We start from the raw sequence: 11,869 nt of genomic DNA on the forward strand, positions 1-11,869 counted from the left end.
TTTTTAGCAATATATTATATTATATGGACTTGTTCGCGAAAACATTATTATATTTATTTATTGGTTATGTATATATCAACCTGAAAGATATTTTTATATTTTTATCATACAATAACCATTTATATTGCTAAAAAATATCCATAAATTTATGTGATTATTTTTTTCCCACATTAATAAAAAATAACCTCATAATTTAAGTTATTATTCCCTAATTGCAGTACTTGACATCAGATCAGTGATAATTAATGTTTTGCAAAAACGACAGTTTTGAACCCTAATCCAAGTTTGAACCTTGAGTTTATTATGCTTGGAAAATATAAAATCTATTCATAATTACAAAAGAGTTTCTAAAAATAAAATATTTATAAATTTCTATTTGTAATCACTAACCTCTCTAGTCTCTAAAGACTTTGAGTGTGTTCTTGGTGAACGTGTATGTGAGGTGACGTTAAGCAAGAATTGAAGATAAAACAAAGAGTTTGTTTGTAATCTCCAACATAAGAAAACAAGGTATTACATCAAAGTTGAATATTATGAGCAAACTCAAGAACCTTAAGTTTAAGGTTTGGACAAATGATGACTTTGTTCTTAAATAATCATTCATTGATCATGCATCAGCCTATCATTAAGTGGGATTGGTGGTTAATTAAAGAACTATCATAGATTTAAAAATGATACAAGTATTTGATGCATAACATGAAAAGTATAAGTTGTATAGTCTGGTAATATAGAATTTCAAATCATGTTTATGAGTAATTAAAATGTCATTAGTAGAGACTGGGAAACTAATCATGTATTAGTATGAGTTTGAAGTTGGTTTTAGTAGTGATGTATAGCTTATATTGTTACCCTGCATGAAAAGCATGATCGGGGATTATAAAGCAAAGGTTTCGTGCATGATCGGGGATTATAAAGCAAAGGTTTCGTACTACTGTAACACCTAGCTTTTTTTATAAAATACATAACAAATTACTAAAATCGTCCTTATGGTTTGATTAAAATTGCATTTTTGGTTCTTAACTTTTTTTTTTTTTTTTTTTTTTTTTTTGCATTCGGACTGTTCTCAAAATATGATTTTATTGCGTTTTTCGTCTCTATCCGGCCTGAAAAGACTATACTTCCCTCTCTAATTTATTTTTTACTTGTTTCTATTATTAGTTTTATATTTTTTTAATAAAAAAATAGAATGGGCCCACACTCAACTCTTCGTCTTCTCACATGTTCAACCATCTTTCACTTTACTACCATTCACTACCAATACTATGCCATTACTCACCCACTAAGACTCATTATCACCATCTCCAGCGAGACTAGAAATCCGACAAGACCAGAACGCCGACGAACATCACACATCATCACCCACCACATGTCACCCACCTCCACCATCTCTCCCCGTAAATCGGTAAATCCTCATCAATAAATCGGTAAACCACTCACCTCCACCATTTAACCCCCTAAATTCTTCGGCGAGTCCATAACGACGACCAACACCACACTCACCCTTACTGTGCTTTTTCCATATCTTTCCTCCATTGGACTACAGATAAAGATCTTAAATAAAAAATCAGAGATCTACAACACAAGATCTTGAACTCAAATCAAAATTGGAGATCTGCAATATAAGGTCTGGAACTCAAATCGAAGATCTTCATTGTACCTGTATCATAAATCTCCCAACACCATCATCTTCTTATTAAAATTGGAGCCACCACCACCACTGTGTTACTGAAATGGGTGATTTTCTGAAATAGAAGGCACCACCACCATCGCCTTACGTAAACCAAGCCAGAACCATCAACGCTTCTGAAAATCATCTTTCATTTATAAGATATCATCAAATTTTTTCTTTCATCATTGACTTGAGGTTGGGGTTTACGTTTTGGGTTTTGATTTCTATATTTGGTTTTGATTTCATTTTATGTTCTCATTTAACAATTTCGGGAGTTGACTTTGGTTAGATTTTGATTTCGGGATTAGACGTTGGTCTAGTTTTGATTTCTCGGATTTGATATTGGGTTGTCACATGATGAAATTGATGATGTGGGCGATGGTGGTGTCAGAATAGGTGTATGGTGGTCGTGTCAGAATCGTTGAGTGGTAGTTGTCAGCAACTGTGGTGGTTGTCGATGAACGGTGAATGAAGGTGGTTGTGGTGTAAGTAGGAGTATGAGTGGGTCCCAATAAATCACTTAATTGATTTTCATAAATCAATTAATAATAAACAAATAATAAAAAAAAATAAATAGAAAATACAAAGGGCGATATAGTTTTTTTTATCTCTACAAGGGACAAAAAACGCAATAAAATCATAACTTAGGGACGGTCCGAGTGCCAAAAAAATAATACTTAGGGACCAACAATAGTTTTTACCAACCATATGGACTATTTTAGTAATTTGTTCTAAAATAAAATATTATAGTTTTAAAACACTTTATGGCATTAAACCATATTTATTAAAATATTGCCCCGAAAGTTTTCATTACAAAACAAATTGTAATACTTTAAACCGGGTATTACAACTGATACAACCAAAGCCATAGTAAATAAATAATTAGACATACTCATAGAAACTATGTCCAATTTCTATCCTTCAAAGCTCATTTTATCGGTGCAAACAAAATCTTATACATTTCATATCGGACTTGGAATACATGGCATTTAACAAAACATATGTAAGACAATAATGTCTCGTAAGTCATATGGGGTTAGACCCAAAATATTTACAATATAGGTAAAAATTACCACTTTTCATATCTTGAAAACACTTTCATAACTTGTAAACTTTTTTATAGCCTGAAAATACTTTTATAACTTGTAAACTCTTTTAGAGCTTGAAAATACTTTTATAAGTTGTAAACTCTTTTATATCTTGAAAATACTTTCATAAATTGTAAAATCTTTTATAGCTTGAAAAACATTGAGACTATACAATGCATGTCCTCACTCAATGCAAACTTGTGGGACTTCACAAATCTTTTATCTTTTTTTAACTCATGGATATGTGTTGAATATGGTGTCGAAAAGGACATAAGTTGTGAGAATATGTCGAATCTGGCTTATCATGATAGATGAAGAAATCAATCTACCATGATATATGATTTGAAGTACGAGAGGTATTATCCGAGTAGTATCTTGCTAATCCCTTCCGTTATGGCTCGCTTTCTATTCATTTTACTCATTTACTATGCAATTTACTATTATGATGCACGATTACACTTTTCTTGCCAAGAGTTGATCACACATGATGCTACGCTTTAAACTTAATCATAACAATTTGGATAGTAATAACATTTTCATATAAAACATATAATCATATAAAACATATACCGGTAGGGGGGCAAGCTGAGACGTCGCCTAGGGCCCAACTTCCAATCTGTTAGTATCTATATATAAATTACATTGTCAAAACCATTAAACAAACAAGTTACAGGCTACTTGGTAAGGCGCTTCACATCTTTATAATCAACCTTGGTTCAATTTTAGCCTGGAACATAATTGATTACTTTTTGCTAAATTTAATGTTTCTAATATTACAATGAATTTTAAAATGATAATACATAGAGCTTGTTCAACAAAACTAGCAGGTAGCGGGTAGCATTTGCTTTTGGAGTGTTTTGTTGAAAGCTCCCAAACAAGGCTTTTTTTTTTTTACTCCATGTAGCTTTTGATTTTGGAGCGTTTTGTTTAGGATAAAAGCTAAACGCTCCTGTCGCCAAACAAGGCTTTTTTTACTAGCGTTTTCCTAAAAGCTAGAAGCCAAAAGCTCCCAAACGGTGCATGTCGAACACACCCATAATTTGTAGCCACCTTGGTAAGAACCTATGAAATATGCACACAAATCCATGTTCAATGTACAACTATATATATATATATATATATATATATATATATATATATATATATATATATATTAAACTAACTTAATTTATACTTATACAAACATATTTAAAACAATAATAAACATTGTGTACAAGTTACATTTTGTTGGAACTGATTTATACATAAACCTATTTTTATAAAGAAAAGAATAACTCAGAAAACAAATTACAATATTTGAGTTTAATTTATTAATTTGTTTTCTATAATAAAAATAATGTGTAGTTCAATTAGTCAAAAAAGTTAAATACCTTGCTCGTTAACAACAATATTATACTTAACTTAGCTCAAATTTAAAAGTGAGTTTTTGATATATTCAGGGGCACTTTATTTAGTTTTTCTCCCAGGCCCCAAATATGTATGGACCAACTTTGGTCAAAACATAAATCATAAAGCTTGTAAAATACTTTTTTCCTTACAATACATTTTGATATGTGCATATTTTTAATCATGTATATCGTGCATATTTATAATAGTTTTAGCTACAATTATGCTTATTTTGGGACATAAGGTACTTATTATGTTTAAAATATGTTTTGTAGTAGCAAAAACATGCTCGGGATGAAAAGGAAAAAAAACGAGGAGCTAGAAGCAGGAAAATTTGGGCTAAGTTAAAAAGAAGACAAAGAATGCATGAATTCTGAAGCCCACGGCATGGTCACTATATTCCATGCCGTGGTAAATGGAAGAATCACGATCAATCATCTGACTTGGAGAATATGAGATTTAAGAGAAGACCACAATGTGGTGCCTATTCACCACGCTAGTGATCAAGTTTATGGAAACTATATATATTCAAACATTAGATCGAATGTAGAAACTTCTGGCTGATTTTCTGAGAGGGATTGTGACTAAAACCCTCTTGAAAACCTTAGGAAAATCAGGACTCAATTGGAGCTCAAGAGTTGAAGAGATCCAGAAGAAATCAACATAGATCTATTAAGTTTGCTAGCATTACTCATGTCTAATCTTAATTACATTGATTTAGTGTGCTTTTCTGTTGTGATGAAAGGCTAAAAACCTTATAATTCTGTTTGGTGAAGATGAACACAAATCTTATGTGTTGATTTCAATTTATGGATGTTTTACATTGATTTTACTTGTGTTTGATAATAAAAACCCTAACATGTTTTAGTTCTAGTATGTGAATGCCTTGCTATGAGTTTAGTGTAGATGAACTCAAATCTTATGTGTTGATTTCAATTTACGGATGTTTTACATTGATTTTACTTATATTTGATAATAAAAACCTTAACATGTTTTAGTTCTAGTATGTGAATGCCTTGCTATGAGTTTAGTGTAGTAGATGATCATTCTATTTGCATGAACTTGTTTACCTAGTGATTTATGATCATTAAATTGCTATAGCTAGGATTAATCACATCTTAGATAAGGTAATTAAAGCTAGTAACTTTAATTGTGTTAGAGAGCATAATATATCTTAAATTGTGCTTGCTTGCTTAACTTGATCATAGCAAAGTAACTATTAGATTTATCATTCATAGTCCAATTTGTGCTTATATCGATTTTGTGTTTAACCTATGCTTGATCATTACATGGTAATTCATAAATTGGTACATCTAGGTATTTGATCATAATAACTAGTAAATTAACGAATTGGTATATCCAAATAGCATGTGTTTGCACCATAATCCATTGACAAAACATTGTGAAGTCTCATCAGCTTATGGTTTTTTATGTTGAATCAATAACTACTTTTATTAGAAGAATCAGGAGAAGAATGTTATGATACATTTAATACACTCTAGTGTTTTGGTGTACCCATCGACATAGAGTTTCCAAGCTCTCATCAACATTTGTTATTAAATGTAGAATCATAAAACTTTAAAAAAGAAAATTGGCCAAGAATGGATTTATGCATGTGATAGTCTACGGTACATAGACTAACCATTTGCACATATTTTCAAGATCTCATCAATGTATGGTACTTTACACTGAATCATTAAACTTTAAAGAAGAAAATAGGGCGATAATGGATTGGTGCGTGTGATAGCCTACACTACAGTAGTGCATAGACTAACCATCGACACAAAATTTTCAAGCTCTCATCAGTGTATGCTATTTTACGCTGAACTATGAAAATTTTAAAGAAGAAAATCAGGTCAATAGTGGGTTGATGTGTATGATAAACAACAATACATAGTTTAACCATCATCATAGAATTGTAAACTTTCATCAGTATGTGGTTTTCATAGTGAGTTGTTAAGTTCTCGTAAGAAGAAGTTGAGAGAAAAGGATGTTTCAGTCACACTGAAGTGAAATCAACGTGAATGATAAAATAGTTTAAACTCATAAAAAAAAAGTGTTTTCATCTTCCATATCATAGAGTTAAGTTTCAGTCCAGAATATTCAATTCACCATCAATTTGTTTAATATGGTACAATACAAGAATGAAAGAAGATAAGAAAAAGAAAAACAACCAGGATACTTTAAACAGAAAATTTCAAGCTTTTGCAGAATAATCATAAAAATGATGGCAGCATTTTGCAAGAACATCATAAAAGTTTATACGAAAAATATTTTGACTTGAATACTTATAAAAGAGTTTCCTTTTTCAAAGATATATCTTATTAGGAATTAACTTTAAAAGATAAGAAATTAGCATCTCAAACCATAAAAAAATACTACAAACAAGGGAATAGACAAAATTCTTATCCATTGATGGGATAAGAGAATTGATGATACGGTCTTTGTAACCATCGAGTTAAAAGTTTCTAATATGTGGGAGCTTCGAGATGCCGAAATCAACAGGGAGGTACTTGAGGTTTTATTGAAGGTACTTGAGGTTTCATTGGATTATGAGCCAATAGATGCACGTAAGAGTAAATGTAATATCAGTGACTGCTTGTAACCATGACATAGGATGGAGGGGTAGGAGAGCATCGTCAAGAAGAAGAGGACATGATTCCATCTTTCACTTCATATCCTCATTCGCATAAGATGAAGGTGGCTGAGGTGACATCAAGGGCAATCAGGAAATTCACCAAGCCTCTAGCTCTTTTAATATGGAGTCAAGTGACAATTCTGAGTGTAAACATCACCATTCATTACTTACGAATTGATAGTTGCATCTGTTTCAAGAGTAAGAAGATGATTCAATCTTGCAACTTCGGGGATGTAAGAATGATAAGTGATGCACAAGAATGAAGATACATGAGAAAGAAATTAGAGAGGCAAAGAGATGAAAGCAATGTAATTACTAGATATATATAGAAAAGGAAGCAAGCAATGTCAAGAATTTTTCTAAAAAGAAAGAAAAAGAATAAAAGCATTTTGACTTTATGTTTTTGTGTTTTAATAAAAGCATTAAGAAAATAAGCAAAGAGAAATTAAGTCATTAACAACATGCCAAGATCAACAACCAATTTGTTTAAAGTCTTCTCATCTTGGGCCTTAGTGAAAATATTCTCCAATTAATCAACGGTAGGGATGTATAACAAGTCTACTTTGCCTTTTTGAACAATTTCCCTGATAAAATGATGGTGGATATCAATGTGCTCTGTCTTTGAATGTTGTAATGAATTTTGAATCATTTGGATGGTACTTGTGTTATCAAAGCATATGAGAGTCTTTGAGAAAGAAAAAACATAGTCTAGGAGCTGATTCTGAATCTAAAGAATCTGAGTATAACATCTTCAAGTGGCTATGATTTAGCTTTAGCGGTAGAGCATGCCACTAATGTATGTTTCTTGCTGGACCAGCTCACAAGCCTATTTCCTAGCATTTGAGCTCCTCCATGATCACAGTCTATAAATCCCACTAGTTTGAACTTGGAGTCATGAGGATACCATAACCCAAGATTAGGTGTATGTTTTAAGTAGTGAAAGATCCTTTTTACAGCCAAGAGATGGGACTCATTTAGGGTAGCTTGATATCGAGCACACAATATCGTAGTAAACATAGAAATTATCACTCCATGATACAATGTTGCATTCACATGAGTGCCAACTTGATCATCAAAAATAGACGTTGATGGAGACATTGGAGTTTTTGCCGGTTTAGAGTTAATAAAACCATATCTCTTCAGCAAATCTGAGATGTATTTTTCTTGGAAAATTTAAGATTCCATCAGTGAGTTGCTTAACATAAAAAGAATGTTAGTTCACCCATCATGCTCATTTCAAAAATTTTGGCAATACCATTAGCAAACTCAGAACTCAGTTTCTCATCTGTGGATCCAAAAATGATGTTGTCGACATACACTTGAGCAAGAATAATGTAAGATCTAGTTGCTTGACGAACAAAGTGTTGCCGATTGGTCCATGTTTGAATCCATTCTCTAGATGATAACTAGCTAAAGTGTTATACCATGTCCTGGGAGCTTGTTTCAAGCCATAGACGACTTTATCTAGAAGATACACATGATCAGGGAATTCTTCACTTTCAAATCCTAGAGGTTGTTTTAGAAAAACTTCGTCTTGAATATCCCCATTGTAACAACCCAAAATCCAGGTAAGCTTATGACCACTTTTATTTTGGAGAGTTGGCATATTAGTCCCTCAAAGTTGTATGGTGGATTAGTGAGTACGTTGGGCGTACTGAAGTGTACGCCGCGCGTACTCACACGCTTAAATTGGACGCGGACTCGCCCGGGTACGCTGGGCGTACCCAGGGGTTACGCTGGGCGTAGCGAACCAAGAAGCAAACCCTAATTCCTGGCTTTTGCACTATAAAAGGAACATGTAGTCCCTTGCCCTAGCCACCATATCTCCTTGAGTAAGTCCTTTGAGAGCTGAGATTCGTGCTTTAGCTTGTGTGTGTGTTTTTGAGCTTGAATTTATCTTTTCAAGGTGAAAAAGGAGAAGAAGGAGCCATTGTTGGAGCTAGAAGTTGAAGAACAAGTGTAGATCTGAGTTCTACAGTGGTTGGAGATCTTTTCTGATGTAAAAAGCTCAAAGCTTTCCTTGTTCTTCATAAGTTTTGCTTTTTGGACCACTTTTTGGGTTTTTGGTTCAAAGTTGGAGACTTTATGTGCAAAGAGTCTCCATAAGCTTAGATCTGACCTTTTCTAGTGTATAATGTGTTGAGGAGTCATAAAAATCTAGTCTTGGATGTGGATCTTGTGTCATGCATGAGTTATAGTCTCATTATGGAAAGAGGAAAGGTGTTTTGAGCACAAAGTGACCTTTACAACCATGCAAAGGCTTAAAGGTTTCAACTTTATGGATTAAGTCACATTAGAGGAGTTAGATCTGAAGTTTGGATGCAAGTCTTAACTAATTAAGACCTGAATGAGATGGATAAGGAAACTGGGCATTACGCTTGGCGTAATCCCAGTACGCAGCGTAAGCAGCTGCGCACCCCGTTTCTGTGAAGGCTCCGGGTGCTCCCAGCGTACACATTTGGTACGCGCAGCGTAACCCGGGGGGTTGAATTTTGTTGACTTTTAGGTTTTGGTCAATTTTAGTGTAATTGAGCCAAGTAAGGGGTAAAATGGTCTTTTACCTTCCTGGGAGTGATTAGAGGGAATGGTCTAGCCTAGGGAAATGTATTGATGTTGAGTGTTGTTTCATATGATTAGGCGGAGGTTAGATCTTATCCCACGGAGTCCAAGATTTCTGAGATTTACGAGTTACCAAGCTACACCAGGTGAGTCTTCTCACTATACGTTACCTAGAGTGGTATTTATGTGGACCGGAGGGTCTTATGTGTTATGTATGAGATTATATGAATCTATATGCTATGTGATATTTTCATGTTATGTGATTGTATAGACCGGACAGGAAGATCCAATGATACAGACGGGACCAGAGGGTCTAACGATTCAGACCGGGCCAGAGGGCCCAACGAGCTACGGGACTGGAGGGTCCCGCTGAGACACATCAACCGGAGGGTCGTATTGTAGCCTCAAGTGGCGTATGTGTTGTATGTGGTATTTTGGGGAACTCACTAAGCAATTATGCTTACAGTTGTTGTGTTATGTGTTTCAGGTACTAGCGAGGACCGTGGGAAGGCACCGATGTGACTCGTACACACTAGAGTAGGGATTTGTTTTTGTGATCTTGGGATATGTTATGTTTTGATAACTATGGTTGAATACTTTTGAGAATATTTTGTATAAATTTGGTTGTTGAAAAATGAAAAATTGTTTTGAAATTCACGTTGTTACAAGTTGGTATCAGAGCCTTGGTTTGAGGGACTCGGATGCACCTTTGGGCGTATCTGAACTCAAACTGAGGATTTGAGAAATTTTCAACAATAAAAACTAAATTTTCTAAAAAAGAAAACAGTTTTGAAACAAACAGAGCATAGCAGTGTGTACGGTCAACCAGCGCCCGAACGGTGAATCCTCAAAATACCCTTACATTATGTGTTATGAGATATGCTATGTTATGTTATGCATGCTAGAGTAGGCTAGGTAATCATATTAGGACTAGAGTGGCCTGATTTGTGATGCCTTAGCCTAGGAGATTTCTGCTACTATAAGATGCCTTGAGAGCGAGTAGGTAGCAGTTCGGAGCTCTTGAGAGGTCTATCGGAGGGTAGCCAATGCATAGTGAGAGTAGAGTACTTGCAATCCGGGATCCAAGGAGGAGGACTTGGGGTAAATGCTGATACGGTGTGGTCAGTAGTATAGGGCTTGTACTACTGAAGACACCAGATCAATAAGCAGCCCAAGTAAGAATCCTTTGGGTATTGGAGGACGAGTAGGGTTGCGTTATCGAGTGCGAGTATGCTCGATCGAATCTCTAATATTTTATGTTGTATTTCAGAGGCATCATGGTTGGGACACGACACACACCTGAGAGCAGTTGGGTTAGTGACGAGGAGATCCGTCGTTTGATTCATGAGGAGGTGGTTGTTGCCATCCGGGCTGAGATTCCGGAGATGTTCGGGGACATCAAGACCACACTGATTGAGACCTTTGATGAGCGGTATGCAGCGGTGACTGAGGCTGCAGCTACTGCAGCTACTGCTGTTGTGGCTGCTGCCAGACCTCAGGGAGGTGACTCATTGTTGTTTCGGGAGTTCAGCAACACGAAGCCACCAGAGTTCGATGGGACGCAAGACCCGATTGTTGCGATGAGATGGATCTCTGACATCGAGGGATGTTTCTATACGTGTTCTTTTCCAGAACACTTGAGGGTGCGGTTCGCTCTGAACCAGCTCCGCTTCGGAGCGATGGATTGGTGGAAGTTCATGATGGCGAGCTTCACTCTGGCAGAGATTTCTGAGGTGACTTGGGAGAGGTTCACCGCCATTTTTAGAGATGAGTATGTTCCCCCGGTGGAGAGGGAACGATTGATTCAGGAGTTCTTGACCCTCAAGCAGGGTACTGATTCTGTTACAGTCATTACCAGGAAGTTTCACAAGAGAGCGATGTTTTGCCCTGAGCAGGTGTCTACTAAGCAGGCTCGCATGAGCCGGTATCTGAGTGTTCTGAGGAGAGATATTCGGGAGTTCGTGGCGAACTCGACTTACCGGACATTTGCTGAGCTCCAGGCAAATGCCCGAAAGAGGGAGATTGAGTTGGAGACTCAGGCCAGGGAGGAGGCCGAGTCCCAAAGGATGGATCGGCGGTAGGCTCAGTCTCAGCCGACAGCCAAGTGGGCTAAGCCCGCTGATTCGAGATCTGGGGGCGCGAAGGGCCGCACTTGTGGGAAGTGCGGCAAGAGTCACAAGGGGTCGTGTCGGGCAGGAGTATGCTACAAGTGCGGGAAGGAGGGGCATATCGCGAGGGATTGCCCCAAGGGATTTTTGGTTTGCTTCCGTTGCAACCAGACCGGCCATCGGAAGGCCGAGTGCCCTCAGCTTTAGCAGGGATCTATGCCTGCGACCAGGACTACCGAGGTTTGGCCAGTGAAGGCCGAGGCGCCAAAGGCTCGTGGGAGGGCCTTTCAGTTGACAACGGAGAAGGTCCGTGCAGCACCCGACGTTGTGGCCGGTATGTATTCTTCTCTCTATTTATTTAAGTCTGAGATATTATTCTTATATTATGTTATGCGTAGGTACTTTTCTTGTGAATTCTGTA

The sequence above is a fragment of the Lactuca sativa genome, chromosome 6 (assembly GCF_002870075.4).
Source record: "Lactuca sativa cultivar Salinas chromosome 6, Lsat_Salinas_v11, whole genome shotgun sequence".
Lineage (NCBI taxonomy): Eukaryota > Viridiplantae > Streptophyta > Magnoliopsida > Asterales > Asteraceae > Lactuca > Lactuca sativa.